The sequence below is a fragment of the Palaemon carinicauda genome, chromosome 22 (assembly GCF_036898095.1).
Source record: "Palaemon carinicauda isolate YSFRI2023 chromosome 22, ASM3689809v2, whole genome shotgun sequence".
Classification (NCBI taxonomy): domain Eukaryota; kingdom Metazoa; phylum Arthropoda; class Malacostraca; order Decapoda; family Palaemonidae; genus Palaemon; species Palaemon carinicauda.
The window spans coordinates 104819708-104843675 of NC_090746.1; the positions used below are offsets into that span (position 1 = coordinate 104819708).

Consider the following 23968-nt stretch of genomic DNA (forward strand, 5'->3'; position numbering starts at 1 on the left):
AACCCACCTAACCTAACCTAGTAGTTCCCAGGTCACAACCCCTAGCCCGGGGCAAGCTCCCAGAACCCCTTCCCAGGTCACAACCCTTAGCCGGGGGCAAGCCCCAGTGTGACGGTCTGAACGATCCCCCGGTCTCAGAATTCTCCTTGACATTGTATAATGGTTCTTTTCCGCCATTAGCTCGCTTCGCTCGCATGAAAATAAAACATCAAGCTCGTATGTACTGGCAAGCGGTAATGTTGAGCTGCGCACGCTAACATTACATGAAAATAAAACATCAACCTCGTATGCACTGGCAAACGGTAATGTTCGTGCATGCGCAGATTATCAAGGAGAATTCTGAGACTGGGGATTCGTTCAGACCGTCACACCGGACCCCCTTCCCAGGTCACAAACCTTCCAGTCGTTTGTGCAGTTTTCCATGGTTTTATTATACCTCCAAGAAATTAATGTATAGAGAAGAAAAGGTTTGTTTTACCTATGAATACAGTGCCCTTTTCCCGAGTGTGTTTTCCCCACCCAAAACCCTGGGTTCCTACTGGGGATTGCCCTTTATTTCACGAAGTATTTACTTACCTTGTAAATAAGTTTGATTTTTGAAGGAAACACATTTTTTAGTAGGAAAGCTTTCTCCATCTGTAACTATAATAAAACCCAGCACATAACATGATATAACCAAATTTGACCTTCACTTCAATGGCAAACAAACAGAACGACCAGTTCAACTACTTGCTTCCCTACTGCAGACTCACTAAATCTGGTTTTATTATAATTGAAATGAAGTCAAATTCGGTGAAATCACATTATTTACTACAGGAAAACATATTTTTCAATATTAAACTTACCCGATAATCATGTAGCTGTCAACTCCGTTGCCCGACAGAATTCTATGGAGGGATACGCCAGCTATCACAATACTAGAAGGGGGTGTACTTACCAGCGCCACCTGTGGCCAGGTACTCAATCATTTGTTGTTGACACCTCCTCAATTATTCCTCTGTCGTGCTTCCGGCTAGACGTTCTGGGATACGCTTATGGTCTTCGAGTTTATTCACGGATATTTGGTGAAGTATTCTCTCAGATTAACGGCTGTCGCTTTACTGGAATCCTTCTTATATTAGCTAGATAGCTTTTATATAATACTGATATAACGGTTAACGAATTTTGCTTGTTTTTGGATCACCCTTTGGCTAACTCTTTGAATACAAGATGTCTGACGTTTCGCAAGCCCCCTCCCATAGACGATGTAGGTCTTGCAATAGGCGTATTCCGAAGGCCTCGGTAGATCCTCACACCGCTTGTTCTGACTGTAGGGACAGGCCCTGTCTATTAGAAAATCGATGTGAGGAATGCGCCGGACTTTCGGAATTGGAATTTGTCCGTCTTTTAAAATATTCATCTAAGTTAGAGAGAGGTAGAGTTAGGAGAAGTTCTTCTCACTCTTCTATGTTTTCCTCACCTCATGATCCCCTACCTTTTCCTACCCCTGTAGTGGCTACCCCCGAACCTACTGTGTGCCCTCCGCCTGATATGTCAGTTGTTTTGCGTGCTATTCAGGCTTTAGGCGATAAAGTAGAATCAGTGGTAAGTGACCATAAGTCTCTGATGGCCGAAGTTAAAGAACTGAAGGTCAAGAGTGCAGTGGGTGGAATTAGTGCCAGTGCTGTGACGAGTGCTAGTGTCGGTGCAGTGCCAAGTGCTAGTGGTGCCAGTGTGGTGCGTGAGGATTTTTCTGTGCGAGCCAGTCGTCCTCCCAGTCCGGGACCTCTTGCAAGCTCCCATGCCCAGGGGAGAAGCAATGTCGAAGGGCTTAAGGGTTCGACAGGCCTTGTTAGGCGCACAGAACTATCCTCGGTGGTTGCGGGCGTGTCTTCCTTAGACCGTCACTCCCACCTGCAGACGATTGAGCCCGTCTTATTCTCGTCCGCTGATCAACTAGCAGGGAAGAAACGTTGGTCTCAGGTCTCGAGACCGCTTAAACGTAGAGTCCAGTCCGCGAGTGCTCAGCCAGGTTGCAGTCATTGGCTCAGCTCTGACTCGCCTCAGTCATCTGTCGACTGTACTCCGCCCAAGAGGAGTAAGGTTCTGCCAAAACAGAGCCCGACTGTTAAGACTTTACCTCAGTCTGTTATCGTTTCTGCCGATCCCAAGTGGACCCTGCTTCAGTCCATGCAAGCTCAGCTTTCGGACTTGATGCGTGAGTGTCGGGCTGAGAGTGTTGCACCTCCTCCTCCGCCTACACTCCCTCCGCCTGTTCTCGCTCCGCCTGTGCTCGCCCCGCCTGCACTTGCTCCGCCTGGTCGCAGCACCATCTGCCAGGCGTACGATGTTGAGCCACTTTCGGAGTTCGCTGTTCCCAGTGGTGTTCAGCCTCAGCCTTCTTTAAGGCAACCCTTGCTTTGGGATCAGGAGAGTTATTCCACTCTTCCTCCGCCTCCCCTTGCTGCTCCACCAGTGGTGCAACTCTCGGTTGGGGTACAACAACCTCTCCCCTCCGTGAGTCTGTCTGCTCAGCCATCGCTGCAGCGAGCTCAACCCTCCTCAAGGCAAGCTCCTCTACACCCTGGACTTGCGCCTCAGGAGCCTCAGCTTGCGAGAACTTTACCTTGTTCTGCGCAGCCTCAACCTCATCATGCTCCGCTCATCTCACAGGAACAGGAACGGACTACTCCGCCTCCGTCCTCCGCTCAGCTTGTGCAATCCTTGGGTTCAACCTCTCTTGCTAGGAGTCAACCTCCTTCACCCATGCGCCTGCCTTCTGCTTCGTCTGTTGTTCAGCCTTTGCAGTCTGAGCCTCAGGTTTTCCCTCAACAATCACTGGAAGAGGAAACCACTGTTATTGTTCCTACCCGTTCTGACTCTGCGGTTCAGCATTCTGGTCCGATCGCTTCGCTACCCTCTGCTGATGAGGTGTCGGATGATGAGGAGGCACACCTTGATCCCTCATCAGACGTGGACGAATCTAAGCTTTCTCCACCGTCGATTGATTTTCGTAAGGTCTTGGCTCTACTCAGGGAGATTTACCCAGACCACTTCGTCTCTGCTATTCCCCGCTCTCCACCATCTGAGTTTTCGCTGGGCGTACAACAAGCTAAGTCCAACTATACTAAGCTTGTCCTAGCTAGATCCTCCAAGAGGGCTTTAAGGATCTTAGGGGAGTGGCTGCAGTCTAAACAACACCTTGGCAAGACTTCCTTCGTGTTCCCTCCAACGAAGCTCGCTTCGAAAGCTAGCGTTTGGTATGCCACAGGGGAAGCACCAGGCTTAGGAGTACCTGCCTCTGCCCAGGCTGACTTCTCAAGTCTGGTGGACTCGCCTCGGAGAACTGCTATGAGACGCTCGAAGGTTTGTTGGACCTTCTCAGACCTGGATCATTTACTAAAAGGGTTGTTCAGAGCATTTGAAATGTTCAACTTTCTCGACTGGTGCCTGGGGGCCCTCAGCAAGAAAACCTCTCCTGCGGACAAAGATTCTGCCATGCTATTAATGTCCTGCATGGATAAGGCCATCAGAGATGGATCGGGTGAGCTAGCGTCGTTATTTGTATCAGGGGTGTTGAAGAAAAGGGAACAACTGTGTACCTTCCTTTCCGCCAGCATTACACCTTGCCAACGGTCACAACTCCTTTTTGCTCCACTCTCAAAGTTCCTCTTTCCCGAGGAGCTAGTTAAGGACTTGTCTGCTGCCCTGATACAAAAGGACACGCACGATCTTGTAGCCTCATCGGCTCGTAAGTCTAAGGTTGCCACCTCAGTCCCCAAGACTTATCGCTCCCCAGTGGCTGATACCCCGGCTACGAGGTTCATACCGCCCTTTCGTGGTAGAGCCCCCAGCCGAGGAAGCTCCCGTCCAGACTCTCACAGGAGCAAGTCTAGGAAAGGATCCAGGACATCTAAGGGAAAGAACTGACTCTCAGATTCTCCAGACAACAGTAGGAGCCAGACTCAAGATCTTCTGGCGAGCCTGGGAGAAGAGAGGTGCAGACGCACAGTCTGTCAGTTGGCTGAGGTACGGTTACAGGATTCCATTCTGCCTCAAACCACCTCTGACCACATCGCCCATCAACCTCTCTCCCAACTACAAAGAAGAGGACAAGAGGCTAGCATTGCAACAGGAGGTGTCGCTACTTGTGCAGAAGAAGGCAGTGGTTATAGTCCGGGACCATCAATCCCCGGGCTTCTACAACCGTCTCTTTCTTGTGGCCAAGAAGACAGGAGGTTGGAGACCGGTGCTGGACGTCAGCTCTCTCAACGAGTATGTCACCAAGCAGACGTTCACGATGGAGACGACCAAGTCGGTCTTAGCAGCGGTCAGACAGGAGGACTGGATGGTCTCGTTGGACTTGAAAGATGCATACTTTCACGTTCCCATTCATCCAGACTCCCAACCTTTCCTGAGATTCGTTTTCGGAAAGGTTGTCTATCAGTTCCAAGCCCTGTGTTTTGGCCTAAGCACAGCTCCTATGGTCTTTACTCATCTGATGAGGAATGTAGCGAAATTCCTACACTTATCGAACATCAGAGCCTCCCTCTACCTAGACGACTGGCTGTTGAGAGCCTCCACGAGTCGTCGTTGTCTGGAGAACCTCAATTGGACTTTAGACTTAATCAGAGACCTAGGTCTATTAGTCAATATAGAGAAATCTCAACTCATTCCCTCCCAATCCATTGTGTACCTGGGAATGGAGATTCAGAGTCAGGATTTTCGGGCTTTTCCATCGGCCCCCAGGATAAACCAAGCCCTAGAGTGCATCATGAGCATGCTGAAGAGGAGCAATTGCTCAGTGAGACAGTGGATGAGTCTCACAGGGACCCTCTCATCACTGGCCCTGTTTGTCGAGCTAGGAAGACTCCACCTCCGCCCTCTTCAATTCCATCTTGCTGCTCATTGGGACAAGGGCTCGACTCTAGAAGCAGTCTCTATCCCTATCAACCAAGAGATGAAGACCACTCTCCTGTGGTGGAAGCACAATCTCCTTCTCAAGGAGGGTCTATCATTGGCCATCCAGACCCCCAATCTTCATCTCTTCTCAGATGCATCGGACTCGGGCTGGGGTGCGACCTTGGACGGACGGGAATGCTCAGGAGTATGGAACAAGGAACAAGGATTACTCCACATCAACTGCAAGGAACTGTTAGCAGTTCATCTAGCCCTGTTGAACTTCAAGTCCCTCCTGCTAGGCAAAGTGGTGGAGGTGAATTCAGACAACACCACAGCCTTGGCTTACATCTCCAAGCAAGGAGGGACCCATTCGAGGAGCCTTTACGAGATCGCAAGGGACCTCCTCATTTGGTCAAGAGGTCTAAACCTCACTCTGGTCACGAGGTTCATCCAGGGCGATATGAATGTTTCAGCGGATCGCCTCAGCAGAAGGAATCAGGTCATTCCCACGGAATGGACCCTCCACAAGAGTGTGTGCAACAGACTTTGGACCTTGTGGGGTCAACCTACCATAGATCTGTTTGCCACCTCCATAACCAAGAGACTTCCGCTTTATTGTTCCCCTGTTCCAGACCCTGCAGCGGTTCATGTGGATGCTTTTCTTCTGAACTGGTCCCATCTCGACCTGTACGCATTCCCTCCGTTCAAGATAATAAACAAAGTTCTGCAGAAATTCGTCTCGCACGAAGGGACACGGCTGACGCTGGTTGCTCCCCTTTGGCCTGCAAAGAGAATGGTACACAGAGGTACTTCAATGGCTAGTCGACTTCCCCAGGACTCTACCTCTAAGAGTGGACCTTCTACGTCAACCACACGTAGACAGGTTGCACCCAAACCTCCACGCTCTTCGGCTGACTGCCTTCAGACTGTCGAAAGATTCGCTAGAGCTAGAGGCTTTTCGAAGGAGGCAGCCAGTGCGATTGCCAGAGCTAGAAGAGTTTCCACTCGTAGAGTCTACCAGTCTAAGTGGGAGGTCTTCCGAAGCTGGTGTAGAGCCAATTCAATATCCTCTACCAATACCTCTGTGATCCAAATAGCTGACTTCCTTCTACATCTTAGGAATGAGAGATCCCTTTCAACACCTACGATTAAAGGATATAGGAGCATGTTGGCCTCAGTTCTCCGCCACAGAGGTTTGGACCTGTCTTCCAACAAGGACCTTCAAGACATTCTCAAGTCTTTTGAGACGTCTAAAGAACGTCGTCTTTCCACTCCAGGCTGGAATCTAGACGTAGTCTTAAGGTTCCTTATGACATCTAGGTTCGAACCTCTCCAGTCAGCTTCCTTCAAGGATCTTACCCTCAAGACTACTTTTCTCGTTTGCCTTGCAACAGCTAAGAGAGTCAGTGAGGTTCATGCCTTCAGCAAGAACATTGGTTTCACAACCGAATCTGCAACATGTTCTTTTCAGCTTGGATTCCTAGCAAAGAACGAGCTTCCTTCACGTCCTTGGCCTAGATCGTTCGAAATACCTAGCCTTTCCAACATGGTAGGTAACGAACTAGAGAGAGTTCTTTGCCCTGTCAGAGCTCTCAAATATTATCTGAAGAGGTCTAAACCTATTCGAGGACAGTCAGAAGCCTTATGGTGTGCCATCAAGAAACCCTCGAGACCCATGTCCAAGAATGGGCTTTCGTACTATATAAGGCTTCTGATCAGAGAAGCACATTCTCACTTAAAGGAGGAAGACCTTGCATTGCTGAAGGTAAGGACCCACGAAGTAAGAGCTGTAGCTACTTCGTTGGCCTTTAATAAAAACCGTTCTCTGCAGAGCATAATGGATGCAACCTATTGGAGGAGCAAGTCAGTGTTTGCATCATTTTATCTGAAAGATGTCCAGTCTCTTTACGAGAACTGCTACTCCCTGGGACCATTCGTAGCAGCGAGTGCAGTAGTAGGTGAGGGCTCAGCCACTACATTCCCTTAATCCCATAACCTTTTTTAACCTTTCTCTTGAATACTTTTATTGTTGTTTTTTATGGTTGTTACGGTAGGCTAAGAAGCCTTCCGCATCCTTGGATTTGGCGGGTGGTCTATTCATTCTTGAGAAGCGCCTGGGTTAAAGGTTTGGTAGAGGTCCTTTAGTAGGGGTTGCAACCCCGTGTACTTTGGCACCTTTGGGTTGATTCAGCCTCCAAGAAGAACGCTGCGCTCAGTAAGGAAGACGAACTTTAAATAAAGAGGCAGAGTAACGGTTCTATTCGACTTCCTTACTAGGTACTTATTATTTCATTGTTATTTGAGATAACTGTTATATGAAATACGGGATACTTAGCTATCCTTTAATCTTGTACACTGGTTTTCACCCACCTCCCTGGGTGTGAATCAGCTACATGATTATCGGGTAAGTTTAATATTGAAAAATGTTATTTTTATTAATAAAATAAATTTTTGAATATACTTACCCGATAATCATGATTTAATCGACCCTCCCTTTCCTCCCCAGAGAGAACCAGTGGACCGAGGAATAATTGAGGAGGTGTCAACAACAAATGATTGAGTACCTGGCCACAGGTGGCGCTGGTAAGTACACCCCCTTCTAGTATTGTGATAGCTGGCGTATCCCTCCATAGAATTCTGTCGGGCAACGGAGTTGACAGCTACATGATTATCGGGTAAGTATATTCAAAAATTTATTTTATTAATAAAAATAACATTTTCTGTTCAAAATGTTCTATCTTAAATACAATGGTTTTTGCTCTACCGTGCATTCGCTTCGCTCGGGGAAAAAGAAAAACATCAAGCTCCTATGTACTGGCAAGGGGTAATGCCGCGTGCTAAAATCATTGATTATTATTTCTTAGATAATTAATCCAGGTATATTTTTTCAATATTTAACTTAGCCGGTGATTATAATAGCTGCAACTCTGTTGCCCGACAGACAACTCTAAGGTAAAAACTCGCCAGCGATCGCTACACAGGTTGCGGGTGTGCCCAACAGCGCCATCTGTCGTCCAGATACCCAGTACTCAATGTAAACAAAGACTCAATTTTCTCTCTGTCGTGCTATCGACAAGACGTACTTACTCGCTGTTGCTAAACTGGAGTTTTTTCACAACTAATTGGTGAAGTACTTTATTCTAGTTTTGAGCTTTCGCTGTGCAGGGTTTCTCTTCACACAGATCCTTGAACTCTTTTTGATAACGGATTCTTTGTTGATGACTTTTTGATAGTTTTTTGAATTTCCCTTTGACCAATTCAAAATGGCTGACCCTTCACAAGTCCCAAAATTAGGAAGTGTAATGCTAGGGACTGTTCAAGGCGTCTTCCGAAGGCTTCTATCGACCCTCACACTGTTTGTTCCAATTGTCGGGATAAAACCTGTCAATTGGAAGATCGGTGTGAGGAGTGCGTTGGGCTTTCGGAATTCGATTTTATCGAATTCCAAAAGTATACACGTAGGCTAGAGAGAGATAGAGTTAGGAGAAGTTCTTCTCGTTCTGTTGATATATCCTCTCCTCATGCCCCACAACCTATTCCTTCCCCTGTAGTGGTTGCTCCTAACCCCCCTCCTGGCACTCAGGAACCTTCGATGGCTGATATGATGCGTGCCATCCAGGCTCTGGGTGAGAGAGTTGAGTCCCTTGCTAGAGACCGTAATCAGCTCATGGCGGATGTGAAAGAGCTTAAGTGCAAAAGTGCAGTGGGAAGTGCTAAAGTGCCGAGTGATAGTGTTGTGGATAGTGTTGCGCTTGAGGGTTCGTCTGTTCGTGCCTGTCGTCCTCCTAGTCCGGGACCTCTTGCAAGCTCCCAAGTCCAGGGGAGAAGCAATGTCGTACGACAAATGGGTTCGAGAGGCTTTAATCAGCGAACAGACGTTCCCTCCGTGGTATCGGGCGTATCTACCCAAGATCGCCCCTGCCTAACTAAGACGAGAGAGCCCATTTATACCTCGTCTTCGGAAGGTGTTTCTCACAAGAAACCCTGGACCAAGGTCTCACGACCGTTAAAGCGCAAGTCGGTCCCTTCCGCACAAGTCCAACGGCCCAGTTGTAGCCACTGGGTCAGTTCGGACTCGCTGCCGTCATCCGATGACTGCTCACCGCCTAAGAGAGGCAAAGCGGTACCGCTTCAGACAGTTACACCGTCTGTCGCCGCACCTGCTCCTGTAGACCCTAAGTGGTCTCTACTGCAAGACATGCAGTCTAAACTAACGTCTCTTATGCAGGACTTTCGTGCGGAGAAGGTTGCTGCCGCACCAGCTAGTGCAGCTCCTTGCCTACAACCGCCCACACGATCGGTTATGCGTCCTGTGGACGCTGAGGTAACCTTCTCACGCACACCAGTTGAGAGAGTTCCGCCACCCATGCGTTCCAGTGTGATCTGCCAGCCGCATGTTGACGTTCAGCGACGCACGGAGGTCTCCGTTGACGTTCGTGAGGTTCAACAACCGTCAGAGTTGTTTTGTTTTGACGCGGTGCGTCAACCTCCGCAACCCAGTGTGGTTGCCTCTGCTCACCCACATCAGTCCAGACAGTCTGGAGTAGACGCTGTACGTCCCCGCGCTGCTATGGTTGTTGCCAGCTCACAGACTGGGCAACAGTTCCATGACGTTGCGTCCGGCTCAGTCACGCATGCACCCGTGCGACCGGACTCAGCTAACCAGCCGTTACCCACTCCGTTGCCGTTCCCTCATCAGTTATCGGATGAGGGACTTTCTGATGATGATGTTGCTGCACACGTAGATGAACCGCATTCAGAACTGGACGAGCCTAAGTCTACGCAACCCTCTTTGGACTTTAGGAAAGTTTTGGCCCTTTTCAAAGAGATGTTTCCGGACCAGTTTGTTTCTGTGGCTCCGCGTTCTCCTCCGTCAGAGTTTGTGTTAGGCATGCCGTCAACCACTCCTGCCTTTACTAGACTCGTCCTCGCACGCTCGTCCAAGAGAGCTTTGCGGGTGATAGGAGAATGGCTGCAGTCCAAGAAGAGTTTAGGGAAGACAGCTTTTACGTTTCCCCCTGCTAGACTCTCTTCTAGATCGAGCGTCTGGTATGCCACGGGAGAAGTTCTCGGCTTGGGAGTTCCTGCCTCTGCCCAGGGCGACTTCTCAAGTCTTGTAGACTCTCCCCGCCGCCTTGCCATGAGACGCTCAAAGATATGTTGGTCATCTTCGGACCTGGACCACCTTTTGAAAGGTATCTTTAGAGCCTTCGAAGTTTTTAACTTCTTAGACTGGTGTCTAGGAGCTCTAAGCAGAAAGATCTCTCCGACAGAGAAGGAGACTTCCTTGCTCATTATGTCCTGCATGGACAAGGCCGTACGTGATGGGTCTAATGAGCTTGCTGCATCATTTGTGTCCGGAGTCCTTAAGAAGCGTGAAAACCTATGCTCATTCCTTTCAGCTGGAGTTACACCATGCCAGAGATCCGAACTTCTGTTTGCTCCTCTTTCCAAGTGCCTTTTTCCAGAAGACCTGATTAAGGAAATTGCCGCTTCTTTGATACAGAAGGACACTCACGATCTTGTTGCGTCCTCCGCTCGCAAAGCCACCCCTTTGCCTACCTTGTCAGCTAGACCAAGGATGGACACTCCAGCGTCCCGTTTTATTCCGCCCTTTCGTGGCAGAGCCTCCAGCAGAGGAGGTGCTCGTGCCGAAGGGAAACGAGGAAAGAAGAAAGGAACCAAGTCCTTTAAGGGCAGAGTCTGACTGCCAACTTCTTCAGACAGCAGTGGGAGCCAGACTCAAGAACTTCTGGCAGACCTGGGAAAAGAGAGGCGCAGATGCACAATCTGTGAAGTTGCTCAGAGAGGGGTACAAGATCCCGTTTGTACGGAAACCCCCTCTAGCAACGTCTCCCATCGATCTCTCTCCCAGGTACAGAGAGGAAGACAAGAGACGAGCCTTGAAACAGGAAGTGTGTCTTTTACTAGAGAAGGGAGCGGTGGTCAAAGTCTCGGACCATCAAACCCCGGGATTCTACAACCGACTCTTCTTGGTGTCAAAGAAGACAGGAGGGTGGAGGCCGGTGCTAGACGTCAGTGCTCTGAATGTCTTTGTCACAAAGCAGACGTTCTCCATGGAGACCACAAAGTCGGTTCTAGCAGCGGTCAGAAGGGAAGACTGGATGGTCTCTTTAGACCTAAGGGACGCCTACTTCCACGTCCCCATCCACCCGGACTCCCAACCTTTTCTGAGATTCGTTTTCGAAAAGGTTGTCTACCAGTTTCAAGCCCTGTGCTTTGGCCTAAGCACAGCTCCTCTTGTGTTTACGAGGCTGATGAGGAATGTAGCCAAATTCCTTCATTTAGCGGACATCCGAGGCTCCCTCTATTTGGACGACTGGCTTCTCAGAGCTTCTTCCAGTCGTCGCTGTCTGAAGGATCTAAAGTGGACTCTAGATCTGACCAAGGAATTGGGTCTCCTTGTCAATATGGAAAAGTCACAACTGGTCCCATCCCAAACTATCGTGTATTTAGGGATGGAGATTCACAGTCTAGCTTTTCGGGCTTTTCCGTCGGCCCCCAGAACAAGCCAAGCCCAGTTATGCATCCAGAACATGCTGAAGAAGGAACAATGTTCAGTCAGGAAGTGGATGAGTCTGATAGGGACGCTATCATCCCTGGAACAGTTCGTGTCATTAGGAAGACTACACCTCCGTCCTCTTCAATACCACCTAGCATTTCATTGGAAAAAGGACAAGACGCTAGAAGCGGTCTCGATCCCCATTTCCGAGAAGGTGAAGTCTTGCCTGACTTGGTGGAAGGACAGTTTCAGCCTAAGAGAGGGTCTTCCCCTGGCTGTTCAGACTCCCAACCACGTTCTCTTCTCGGACGCATCGGACGTAGGCTGGGGCGCGACATTAGACGGTCGGGAATGTTCGGGAATATGGAACTCGAGTCAAAGGACAATGCATATCAACTGCAAGGAGCTACTGGCAGTACATCTGGCCTTGAAAAGCTTCAGGTCTCTCCTTCAAGGCAAAGTGGTGGAGGTGAACTCGGACAACACCACTGCTTTGGCGTACATCTCCAAGCAAGGAGGGACCCACTCACTGACGTTGTACGAGATCGCAAGGGACCTGCTCATCTGGTCAAAAGGTCAAAACATATCGCTAGTAACGAGGTTCATCCAAGGCAACTTGAATGTCATGGCAGATTGTCTCAGTCGGAAGGGGCAAGTAATTCCAACAGAATGGACCCTCCACAAGGATGTATGCAAGAGACTTTGGGCCACTTGGGGCTAACCAACCATAGATCTCTTTGCAACCTCGATGACCAAGAGGCTCCCAATATATTGCTCACCAATCCCGGACCCAGCAGCAATTCATATAGATGCCTTTCTCCTAGATTGGTCACATCTAGATCTATACGCATTCCCACCGTTCAAGATTGTCAACAAGGTACTGCAGAAGTTCGCCTCTCACGAAGGGACAAGGTTGACGCTAGTTGCTCCCCTCTGGCCCGCGAGAGAATGGTTCACCAAGGTACTTCGATGGCTAGTAGACGTTCCCAGAACTCTTCCTCTAATGGTGAACCTTCTACGTCAGCCACACGTAAAGAAGGTACACCAAAGCCTCCACGCTCTTCGTCTGACTGCCTTCAGACTATCGAAAGACTCTCGAGAGCTAGAGGCTTTTCGAGGGAGGCAGCCAGGGCGATTGCTAGAGCAAGGAGAACATCCACCCTTAGAGTCTACCAATAGAAGTGGGAAGTCTTCCGAAACTGGTGCAAGTCAGTATCTGTATCCTCGACCAGTACCTCTGTAACTCAAATAGCTGACTTCCTCTTATACCTGAGGAAAGAACGATCACTTTCAGCTCCCACTATCAAGGGTTACAGAAGCATGTTGGCATCAGTCTTCCGTCACAGAGGCTTAGATCTTTCCAACAATAAAGATCTACAGGACCTCCTTAAGTCTTTTGAGACCACGAAGGAGCGTCGTTTGGTTACGCCTGGTTGGAATTTAGACGTGGTACTAAGATTCCTCATGTCAGACAGGTTCGAGCCGCTACAATCAGCCTCCCTGAAAGATCTCACCTTAAAGACTCTTTTCCTGGTATGCTTAGCCACAGCTAAAAGAGTCAGTGAGATTCATGCCTTCAGCAAGAACATCGGATTTTCGTCAGAAAAGGCTACATGTTCACTACAACTTGGTTTTCTAGCCAAAAACGAGCTGCCTTCTCGACCTTGGCCGAAATCGTTCGATATTCCCAGCTTATCGAATATGGTAGGCAATGAACTAGAAAGAGTCTTATGCCCTGTGAGAGCTCTTAAGTTCTATTTAAAACGAACTAAACCTTTACGAGGCCTTTCTGAAGCTTTATGGTGTTCAGTTAAGAAACCATCTTTGCCTATGTCAAAGAATGCTTTATCCTATTTTGTCAGACTGTTAATACGAGAAGCTCATTCCCATCTGAGTGAGGAAGACCAAGCATTGCTGAAGGTAAGGACACACGAAGTTAGAGCTGTCGCAACTTCCGTGGCCTTTAAACAAAATAGATCTCTGCGAAGTATAATGGACGCAACCTATTGGAGAAGCAAGTCAGTGTTCGCGTCTTTTTATCTTAAGGATGTCCAGTTTCTTTACGAGGACTGCTACACACTGGGACCATTCGTAGCAGCGAGTGCAGTAGTGGGTGAGGGCTCAACCACTACAATTCCCTAATTCCATAACCTTTTAATCTTTCTCTTGAAATGTTTTTATTGTTGTTTTTTGGGTTGTCCGGAAGGCTAAGAAGCCTTTCGCATCCTGGTTGATTTGGCGGGTGGTCAAAGTCATTTCTTGAGAGCGCCTAGATTAGGGGTTTTGATGAGATCCTGTTGTATGGGTTGCAACCCTTGATACTTCAGATCCTAGGGGTCGATCAGCATCCTAAGAGGATCGCGAGGCTCCGTAAGGAAGACGTACTTAAAAAGGCAGAGTAATTGTTCAAGTCGACTTCCTTACCAGGTACCTATTTATTTTGTTTTTTGTTATTTTGATAACTTCTAAAATGAAATAAAAACTCTTAGCTCATAATAATGTAAACATATATTGCTGGTCTCTACCCACCCCCCTGGGTGTGAATCAGCTATTATAATCACCGGCTAAGTTAAATATTGAAAAATTTTATTTTTCAATATTAAACTTACCCGATAATCATATAGCTGTCAACTCCGTTGCCCGACAGAATTCTACGGGAGGGATACGCCAGCTATCACTATACAAGAAGGGGGTGTACTCACCAGCGCCACCTGTGGCCAGGTACTACAGTACTTCTTGTTGACACCTCCTCAATTTTTCCTCTGTCGTGCTTCCGGCAAGACGTTCTGGGATACGCTTTATAATCTGGAGTATTGTTCACGGCTTTTGGTGAAGTATTTCTCTCAGATTTCGGCTGTCGCTATACTGGAAAACTTCTATATTAGCTTAGATAGCTTTTATTTAGTTCTGTTTAATGGTTAACGATCTTTTTGCTTGATTTGGAATCCCCCTTGACTAACTCTTTGATTCAAGATGTCTGACCTTTCACAAGCCCCACCCCATAGACGATGTAGGTCTTGTAATAGGCGTATTCCGAAGGCCTCGGTAGATCCTCACACCGCTTGTTCTGACTGTAGGGAAAGACCCTGTCAGTTGGAAGATCGATGTGAGGAATGCGCCGGTCTTTCGGAACTTGAATTTGTTCGATTCCTGAAATATTCAACCAAGTTAGAGAGAGAGAGAGTTAGGAGGAGTTCTTCTCGCTCTTCACTTTTTTCCTCACCTCATGATCCTCAACCTTTTCCTCCCCCTGTAGTGGCTACCCCCGAACCTACTATTAGTACTCAACCTGATATGTCCGTTGTTTTGCGTGCCATTCAGGCTTTAGGTGACAAAGTAGAATCGGTGGTCAGTGATCATAAGTCTCTTATGGCAGAAGTCAAAGAACTTAAGGTCAAAGGTGCAGTGAGAGGTGATAGGGCCAGTGCTGTGACAAGTGCTAGTGTCAGTGCGGTGCCAAGTGCTAGTGTCAGTGTCAGTGTGGTGCGTGAGGGTACTTCTGTGCGTGCCAGTCGTCCTCCCAGTCCGGGACCTCTTGCAAGCTCCCAAGCCCAGGGGAGAAGCAATGTCGAAGGGCAAAAGGGTTCGACAGGCCTTGATCGGCGCACAGAAGTATCCTCGGTGGTTGCGGGCGTGTCTTACAGAGACCGTCACCTCCACCCGCAGACGATTGAGCCCGTCTTTTACTCGTCTGCTGAAGCTATGTCAGGGAGAAAACGCTGGACTCAGGTCTCTAGACCTCTCAAACGCAAAGTCCAGACCTCAAGAGCTCTACAGCCTGGTTGCAGTCATTGGATTAGCTCTGACTCTCCGCAGTCATCAGGTGACTGCACTCCTCCTAAGAGGGGTAAGGTGATGCCGCAACAGACCTCATCTTCTGTTAAGGCTTTGCCTCAGCAGACCTTAGCGTCTGTCGACCCCAAGTTGACTTTGCTGCAGTCCATGCAGTCACAGCTTGCGGTCTTAATGCGTGAGTGTCAGGCTGAGAAGGTTACGCCTCCTCCTGCGATCGCTCCGCCTAACCGCAGTCCAGTCTGCCAGGCGTACGAAGTTGAGGCTCCTCAGGATACCTTACCACGTACTGAGTTGCCAGTTTCCAGCGGTGTGCAGCAACCTCCGCCTTCCTTAAGGCAACCTCAGCAATGGGAGCAGGAAGCTTATGCCTTACTTCCTCCGCTTCCGCTTGCGGTTCCACCAGCGAGGCAACAATCTCTTGAGGTACGACAACCTCTTCCATCCATGAGGCAGCCACCTCAGCACTCGCTGCAGCGACCTCAACCCTCCTCAAGGCGAGAACCTCAACACCTTAGCCTAGCTCCTCAGGAACCTCAACTCGCGAGACAAGAACTGCGTTCTGCGCAGCCGCTACCTCAACTCTCGCAGCTCACACCTCAGGAACCTCAACTCGTTCCTCAGGAACCTGCTATTACGCATCCGCAACCCTTACAGCAAGCGCAACTCTTGAGACAAGACACTCATGCCAGGAGTCAGCCACCTCAACCCATGCGCCTACCTTCCTCTATTCTTCCTGACCAGTCTTTGCAGCCTGAACCTCAGGTTTTAACTCAGCAACAGAGACTTGAGGATGAAACTACAAGCGTTTATGTACCCGCTTGTTCTGATTCTGCTGTTCAGCATACCACTGTTACATTACCTCTCACTTCGCTACACTCTGGTGATGAGGTTTCTGAGGAGGAAGCTGCGCACTTGGATCCCTCATCAGACGTGGAAGAAACCAAGTCTTCTCCTCTACCCATTGACTTTCGTAAGGTCCTGGCTCTTTTCAGAGAGGTATACCCAGACCATTTTATCTCTGCTACCCCCCGCTCTCCTCCATCTGAGTTTTCGCTGGGCATGCAGCCTGCTAGGTCCTCTAAGAGAGCTTTAAGAATTTTAGGAGAGTGGTTGCAGTCTAAACAGCAACTAGGGAAGACTTCCTTTATGTTCCCACCTTCTAAGCTCACTTCTAAAGCGGGCGTATGGTATGCCACAGGAGAGGAACCAGGCTTGGGAGTACCTGCCTCTGCCCAGGCTGACTTCTCAAGTTTGGTCGACTCTCCTCGTAGAACAGCAATGAGGCGCTCTAAGGTTTGCTGGACCTTCTCCGATCTAGACCACTTCCTTAAGGGTGTATTTCGGGCCTTTGAGATGTTCAATTTTCTAGACTGGGGCTTGGGGGCCCTTAGCAAGAAGACCTCCCCTGCGGACAAGGACTCAGCCATGCTTTTAATGTCCTGCATGGATAAAGCAATTAGGGATGGATCTGGCGAGCTTGCTTCAATGTTTGTGTCAGGAGTTCTTAAGAAAAGGGAGCAGCTTTGCACCTTTCTTTCTTCCAGCATCACACCTTGTCAAAGGTCTCAACTCCTTTTCGCTCCGCTCTCTAAGTTCTTGTTTCCCAAAGAGCTTATCAAGGACTTGTCTGCGGCCCTGATCCAAAAGGACACTCATGATCTTGTGGCCTCTTCAGCTCGTAAGACTAAGGTTGCTCCCTCAGTCCCCAGGACTTATCGCACCCCAGTGCCTGATACTCCTGCTACAAGGTTTATTCCGCCCTTTCGTGGTAGAGCCCCCAGCCGAGGAAGCTCCCGTCCAGACTCTTCCAGGAGCAAGTCTAGGAAAGGTTCCAAGACTTCAAAAGGCAAACACTGACTCTCCTCCTCTCCAGACAGCAGTAGGAGCCAGACTCAAGATCTTCTGGCAAGCCTGGGAAAAGAGAGGTGCAGACGCCCAGTCTGTCAGGTGGCTGAGGGAGGGTTACAGGATACCATTCTGCCGCAAACCCCCTCTGACCACTTCTCCCATCAACCTCTCTCCCAACTACAAGGAAAAGGACAAGAGGCTAGCGTTGCACCAGGAGGTGTCGCTCCTGTTACAGAAGAAGGCAGTGGTTATAGTCCGGGACCATCAATCCCCGGGCTTCTACAACCGTCTCTTTCTGGTGGCCAAGAAGACAGGAGGTTGGAGACCGGTGCTGGACGTCAGCGCGCTCAATGCTTATGTCACCAAGCAGACGTTCACGATGGAGACGACGAAGTCGGTCCTAGCAGCGGTCAGGCAGGAGGACTGGATGGTCTCGTTGGATCTGAAAGATGCTTACTTTCACGTTCCTATTCATCCAGACTCCCAACCTTTCCTGAGATTCGTTTTTGGAAAGGTTGTGTACCAATTCCAAGCCCTGTGTTTTGGCCTAAGCACAGCTCCTATGGTGTTTACGCATCTGATGAGGAATATTGCAAAATTCCTCCACTTATCGGACATCAGAGCCTCCCTTTACTTAGACGACTGGCTGTTGAGAGCCTCCACGAGTCGTCGCTGTCTGGAGAGTCTCAACTGGACTTTAGACTTGATCAAGGAACTGGGTCTGTTAGTCAATTTAGAAAAGTCCCAGCTCATTCCCTCCCAATCCATTGTTTACCTGGGAATGGAGATTCGGAGTCAGGATTTTCGGGCTTTTCCATCGGCCCCAAGGATAAGCCAAGCCCTAGATTGCATCCTGAGCATGCTGAAGAGGAGCAGTTGCTCGGTGAGACAGTGGATGAGTCTCACAGGGACCCTTTCTTCGTTAGCTCTGTTCGTCGAGCTAGGGAGACTCCACCTCCGCCCTCTCCAATTCCATCTAGCAGCTCATTGGGACAAGGATTTGACGCTCGAAGCAGTCTCTATCCCGGTCACCAAAGAGATGAAGACCACTCTCTTGTGGTGGAAGACCAACCTCCTTCTCAAGGAGGGCCTATCGTTAGCGATTCAGACCCCCAATCTTCATCTCTTCTCGGATGCATCAGACTCGGGCTGGGGCGCGACCTTGAACGGACAGGAATGCTCGGGAACGTGGAACAAGGAACAGGAAACGCTCCACATCAACTGCAAGGAGCTACTGGCAGTTCATTTGGCCCTATTGAACTTCAAGTCCCTCCTGCTAGGCAAAGTGGTGGAGGTGAACTCCGACAACACCACAGCCTTGGCTTACATCTCCAAGCAGGGAGGGACCCATTCGAGGAGCCTGTACGAGATAGCAAGGGACCTCCTCATTTGGTCAAGAAGTCTAAACCTCACCCTAGTTACGAGGTTCATTCAGGGCAACATGAACGTCTCAGCAGATCGCCTAAGCAGAAAAGATCAGGTCATCCCCACGGAATGGACCCTTCACAAGAGCGTGTGCAACAGACTTTGGACCTTGTGGGGTCAGCCGACAATAGATCTGTTTGCCACCTCCATGACCAAGAGGCTTCCTTTGTACTGTTCCCCAGTTCCAGACCCAGCAGCAGTTCATGTGGATGCTTTTCTGCTGAATTGGTCCCATCTCGACCTTTACGCATTCCCACCGTTCAAGATCATAAACAAAGTCATTCAGAAGTTCATCTCGCACGAAGGGACACGGCTGACGCTGGTTGCTCCCCTTTGGCCTGCAAGAGAATGGTTCACAGAGGTACTACAATGGCTGGTCGACGTCCCCAGGACTCTCCCTCTAAGAGTGGACCTTCTACGTCAACCTCACGTAGACAAGTTGCACCCAAACCTCCACGCTCTTCGGCTGACTGCCTTCAGACTGTCGAAAGATTCGCTAGAGCTAGAGGCTTTTCGAAGGAGGCAGCCAGTGCGATTGCCAGAGCAAGGAGGGTATCCACTCGTAGAGTCTACCAATCCAAGTGGGAAGTCTTCCGGACCTGGTGTAGAGCCAATGCAGTTTCCTCTACCAATACCTCTGTAACCCAAATAGCTGACTTCCTATTACATCTAAGGAATGAGAGATCCCTTTCAGCTCCTACGATTAAAGGGTACAGGAGTATGTTGGCTTCAGTTCTCCGCCACAGAGGTTTGGACCTTTCTTCCAACAAGGACCTTCAAGACATCCTTAAGTCTTTTGAGACTTCTAAAGAACGTCGTTTACCCACTCCAGGCTGGAATCTAGACGTAGTCTTAAGGTTCCTTATGTCGCCTAGGTTCGAACCTCTCCAGTCAGCTTCCTTCAAGGACCTTACCCTCAAGACTCTTTTCCTCGTCTGCCTTGCAACAGCTAAAAGAGTCAGTGAGGTTCATGCCTTCAGCAAGAACATTGGGTTCACATCCGAATCTGCAACATGTTCTTTACAGCTCGGATTTTTAGCTAAGAATGAACTTCCTTCACGTCCTTGGCCTAGATCGTTTGAAATTCCTAGCCTTTCCAACATGGTAGGTAACGAGCTAGAAAGAGTTCTTTGCCCTGTCAGAGCTCTGAAATATTATCTTAATAGGTCAAAACCTATTCGAGGACAATCAGAAGCCTTATGGTGTGCAATCAAGAAACCTTCGATGCCCATGTCCAAAAACGGGGTTTCGTATTATATAAGGCTTCTGATTAGAGAAGCCCATTCTCACATGAAGGAGGAAGACCTTGCTTTGCTGAAGGTAAGGACCCACGAAGTGAGAGCCGTAGCCACTTCGATGGCCTTTAATAAGAACCGTTCTCTGCAGAGCATAATGGATGCAACTTATTGGAGGAGCAAGTCAGTGTTTGCATCATTTTATCTTAAAGATGTCCAGTCTCTTTACGAGAACTGCTACACCCTGGGACCATTCGTAGCAGCGAGTGCAGTAGTAGGTGAGGGCTCAGCCACTACATTCCCTTAATCCCATAACCTTTTTTAACCTTTCTCTTGAATGCCTTTATTGTTGTTTTTATGGTTGTTACGGTAGGCTAAGAAGCCTTCCGCATCCTTTTGATTTGGCGGGTGGTCAATTCATTCTTGAGAAGCGCCTGGGTTAGAGGTTGTGTAGAGGTCCTATAGTAGGGGTTGCAGCCCTATATACTTTAGCACCTTAGAGTTGATTCAGCCTCCTAAGAGGAACGCTGCGCTCAGTAAGGAAGACGAACTTAATAAAGGCAGAGTAACGGTTCAAGTCGACTTCCTTACCAGGTACTTATTATTTCATTGTTATTTTGAGATAACTGATTATATGAAATACGGGATACTTAGCTATCCTTTAGTCATGTACACTGGTTTTCACCCACCCCCCTGGGTGTGAATCAGCTACATGATTATCGGGTAAGTTTAATATTGAAAAATGTTATTTTCATTAGTAAAATAAATTTTTGAATATACTTACCCGATAATCATGATTTAATTGACCCTCCCTTCCTCCCCATAGAGAACCAGTGGACCGAGGAAAAATTGAGGAGGTGTCAACAAGAAGTACTGTAGTACCTGGCCACAGGTGGCGCTGGTGAGTACACCCCCTTCTAGTATAGTGATAGCTGGCGTATCCCTCCCGTAGAATTCTGTCGGGCAACGGAGTTGACAGCTACATGATTATCGGGTAAGTATATTCAAAAATTTATTTTACTAATGAAAATAACATTTTGATAATAAAATAAATTTTTGAATATACTTACCCGGTGATTATAAATTAAAGGACCCTCCCTTCCTCCCCAATAGAGACGCAGTGGAACGAGGAGAAAATTGAGTCTTTGTTTACATTGAGTACTGGGTATCTGGACGACAGATGGCGCTGTTGGGCACACCCGCAACCTGTGTAGCGATCGCTGGCGAGTTTTTACCTTAGAGTTGTCTGTCGGGCAACAGAGTTGCAGCTATTATAATCACCGGGTAAGTATATTCAAAAATTTATTTTATTATCAAAATAACATTTTTAATAAAATCTAATGGTTCTTGCTTCGGTGTGCGCTCGCTTCACTCGCGATAAAAGAAAAACATCAAGCTCCTATGTATTGGCAAGCAGTAGGCTATCATCTTAAATTGATTCCATCTACAGCTCTGGAAGTCACATTAGGTGGGCTGGTCATCCTAGTCTGCATAGGCTAGGTAATGATCCTGCCTCCTAGGTTATGTTAAGGGTAGTAGGCTACACATTCCTGTAATTTAGGTAAGTGGTAGGGTAGGGAAAGCCAGTTACTACATGGGAGGGGGATGGAAAAACTTGAATGGGTGGTTTGCCCCAATATACATGGTTTTAAATAGATAAACCACAGGGTAACGCATAGGAAAATAAATAGTTCACGTATTTGCCTAGAAAATATAGTATATACTTACCAAAGAGCTATTATCTCGATCCTTTTGCTGCTTTAGAAATCAATGGTAAATAACTTTGCTTATGCTTTTGTCCTTTTAATCTCTTGACTTATTTACTAGCTGACCTTTTTAACCAAATAAAACTTCCAAAAGTTTTACACTACAGGTCTCAGAAATTTTATGCACCAGCCATTTTTTAGAACTAATAGTAAGTTAATGGCTGTTTTTAAAAGGTGTGAGTAAAAATATATTATAGAATCTGCAGGTATTTCATTACAAATGATACAAAGTAGGTGAATATTTACTATTGCTCATTGAAATTGTAAACTTATGATAGCGGATCTATTAATGCTAATTTATAAGTAACATTGCCTTTTGAAAGGTTATTTTAGGTCATTATAATAGCAAGAACGTCATGTTCAATTTTATGTGATTATTCAAAACGTGAGAATTTTGTAAATATTTTCAGAAATTTTTGTTCTTTCTCAGGTGCATCTTGAGCAAGGAGCTATGGAGACAAGAAAATTGAAGGTCGATGATTTTATTGCACTTCAATGAAGAGCATAGAATCTATAAAATACAGATGGCTGAATTATCTGTAATTTTAAAGGTAAGGGTAATAAAGAGATTTGTTTGTTACATTAGATTTGAATTGTATTGTAAAAAAAATGGCTTGTTAGTAGGTTAAAGTCAAATTGACTTTTAACCAAATTAAAGCTGCATTACTGTACTACTTTTAGGGATGATGATGATTAAAGGTTGTCAGTGGATTGCATCTGGACATATTTATGGATTGAGTCTGATTTTAAATAATTCAATTCATAATTAGTTATTCAAGAAGAATTTTCTTGGTACTGTAGAAGATTATTGTAGGATTGTCTGCATGACAGTTGTTAGATGAACTAATTGTAGATTTTACCCAATGAAGGGAGTTATAGGTTTTAAGTGCTCTTGTTAGAACACTAATTGAGTAGTGGATTACAAATTGATTAAGGTGGGAGTTGATTGCTAATAGATTAGGATAGTTTTAGATTTTCAACGTATGTTCCTACACATATACGAAACCTCAACTTTAATAGGAGTATGATTTAAACTTGGCTGGAACTCTGATGTTATAATGTGTCAGTAGTTATTGCTGTTCACCAGCACACAAGAAAAAGCACTGTGACTAAAGCTGCCGGGTTGTACGCACGTAAGCTGGGTGTCTTCCTGTCTTGACTGTTTTAAGAGGTTTTCTTCTTTCTTTTACATAGTTAAAGTGTGCGTGTGTGTGTTTATGTGATGCAGAGGCCACATGTGGACATGCAATCTTGGCCTGGGGTTGCTGGTCATAAGTGTACAACCTTCATGAGCAGGAGCTGTTTGGATCCCCAATCTTTGTGTGCCTCTGGCATGGGGTATGACTTTTTTCTGACTTTTTTCAGGCTTTCCCTGCAATGAGCGTAAGAATTGGCCATCAGTGCATTAGATGATATACAGCAAGAAAAATTAAAAGCCAATACAGATCGTTCACCTTCAAGGTCATCCTCAAAATTGAGGAAATTTGTGGGTGTTCTTTCTCCTTCGGATGACTGAACATTTTCCGTCACCCTCCTGTGGGTTGATGACAATTCTGATCTCCCTCATGGGTAAGCTACAAGAGAAGCAGTGATAGCTGGTTACCCAAGAAGAGATGATTATTCCCCTCTCTGTCTGGTAATGAACCTCAGACTTAAGTTGACAGCAATGCTAAAGGAAATGGCCTTAAGGATACTCTGACCTTTTGTGGTTGGAAGACATAATTGGTCTGTAACTGAAATACAAACCACGCTATTTAATATGGGTTATTACTTTCGGCGTAGCTGAAATGACGAGCCATTAGAATTTTAACGAGGGTTTACTACCCCACCGCTAGTTAGCGGGGGGTAGGGAGGGTAGCCTGGTAACCACCCCCCCGTCACACACACCTGTGCTGAGCTCACTTTGCTCTCGGCTCGGGTGGTAGTCGGACGTGTCAGCTCTCACCCTCGCCTCTTTGATAGCCATATTAATGCTTTTGTCTCTTTTACTTACTACTTCTTATACAGTGATACCTCTACATACAATCTTAATTTGCTCCAGAAACTGCTTCGTATGTTAAAAAGATCGTATGTTGGAGCAAATATTCCCTTAAGAATACACGGTAATTTGTTTAATTCGTTCCTCAGCCTAAAAACCCATAATAACTCCTTAATAATGGCTACACATAACATTAATACAATACAGTATAATAATTATGTAAGAAAAGAATAATGATAAAGAAATAATAAAAAAAAAGGTGTTTTTATGTAACACTTTACCTTAGCGACAGGCCAGCGCAGGTGTAGGGACTGCTACGCAGGAGGAGATGGAAGATCAGCGAGGAGGTAGGGACGGCTACTTTGTACGATAAAGTTTTTTTTCTTGTTTTTAATTTTCATCACTCACTCGATTCGGTCTTCCTTTTCTTTGCTTCACTTTCTTTCTTTTCATCATGATCACTAGACCGGTTTAGAGATTTTTTAAAGAAACTATCGAGTGAAAGTTGCTTGGTACG

At 47.2% G+C, this 23968-nt stretch overlaps 1 long non-coding RNA gene across 1 annotated transcript in view; it reads left to right on the forward strand.

Moving 5' to 3' along the window:
- The window catches only part of LOC137616220 (uncharacterized), a 55894-nt gene that overhangs the window by 1149 nt on the left and 30777 nt on the right, over positions 1-23968 (forward strand). Inside the window, exon 2 of the long non-coding RNA XR_011039344.1 lies at positions 21904-22024. This is a non-coding gene — a long non-coding RNA (uncharacterized lncRNA). The remainder of the gene's footprint in view (positions 1-21903; positions 22025-23968) is intronic.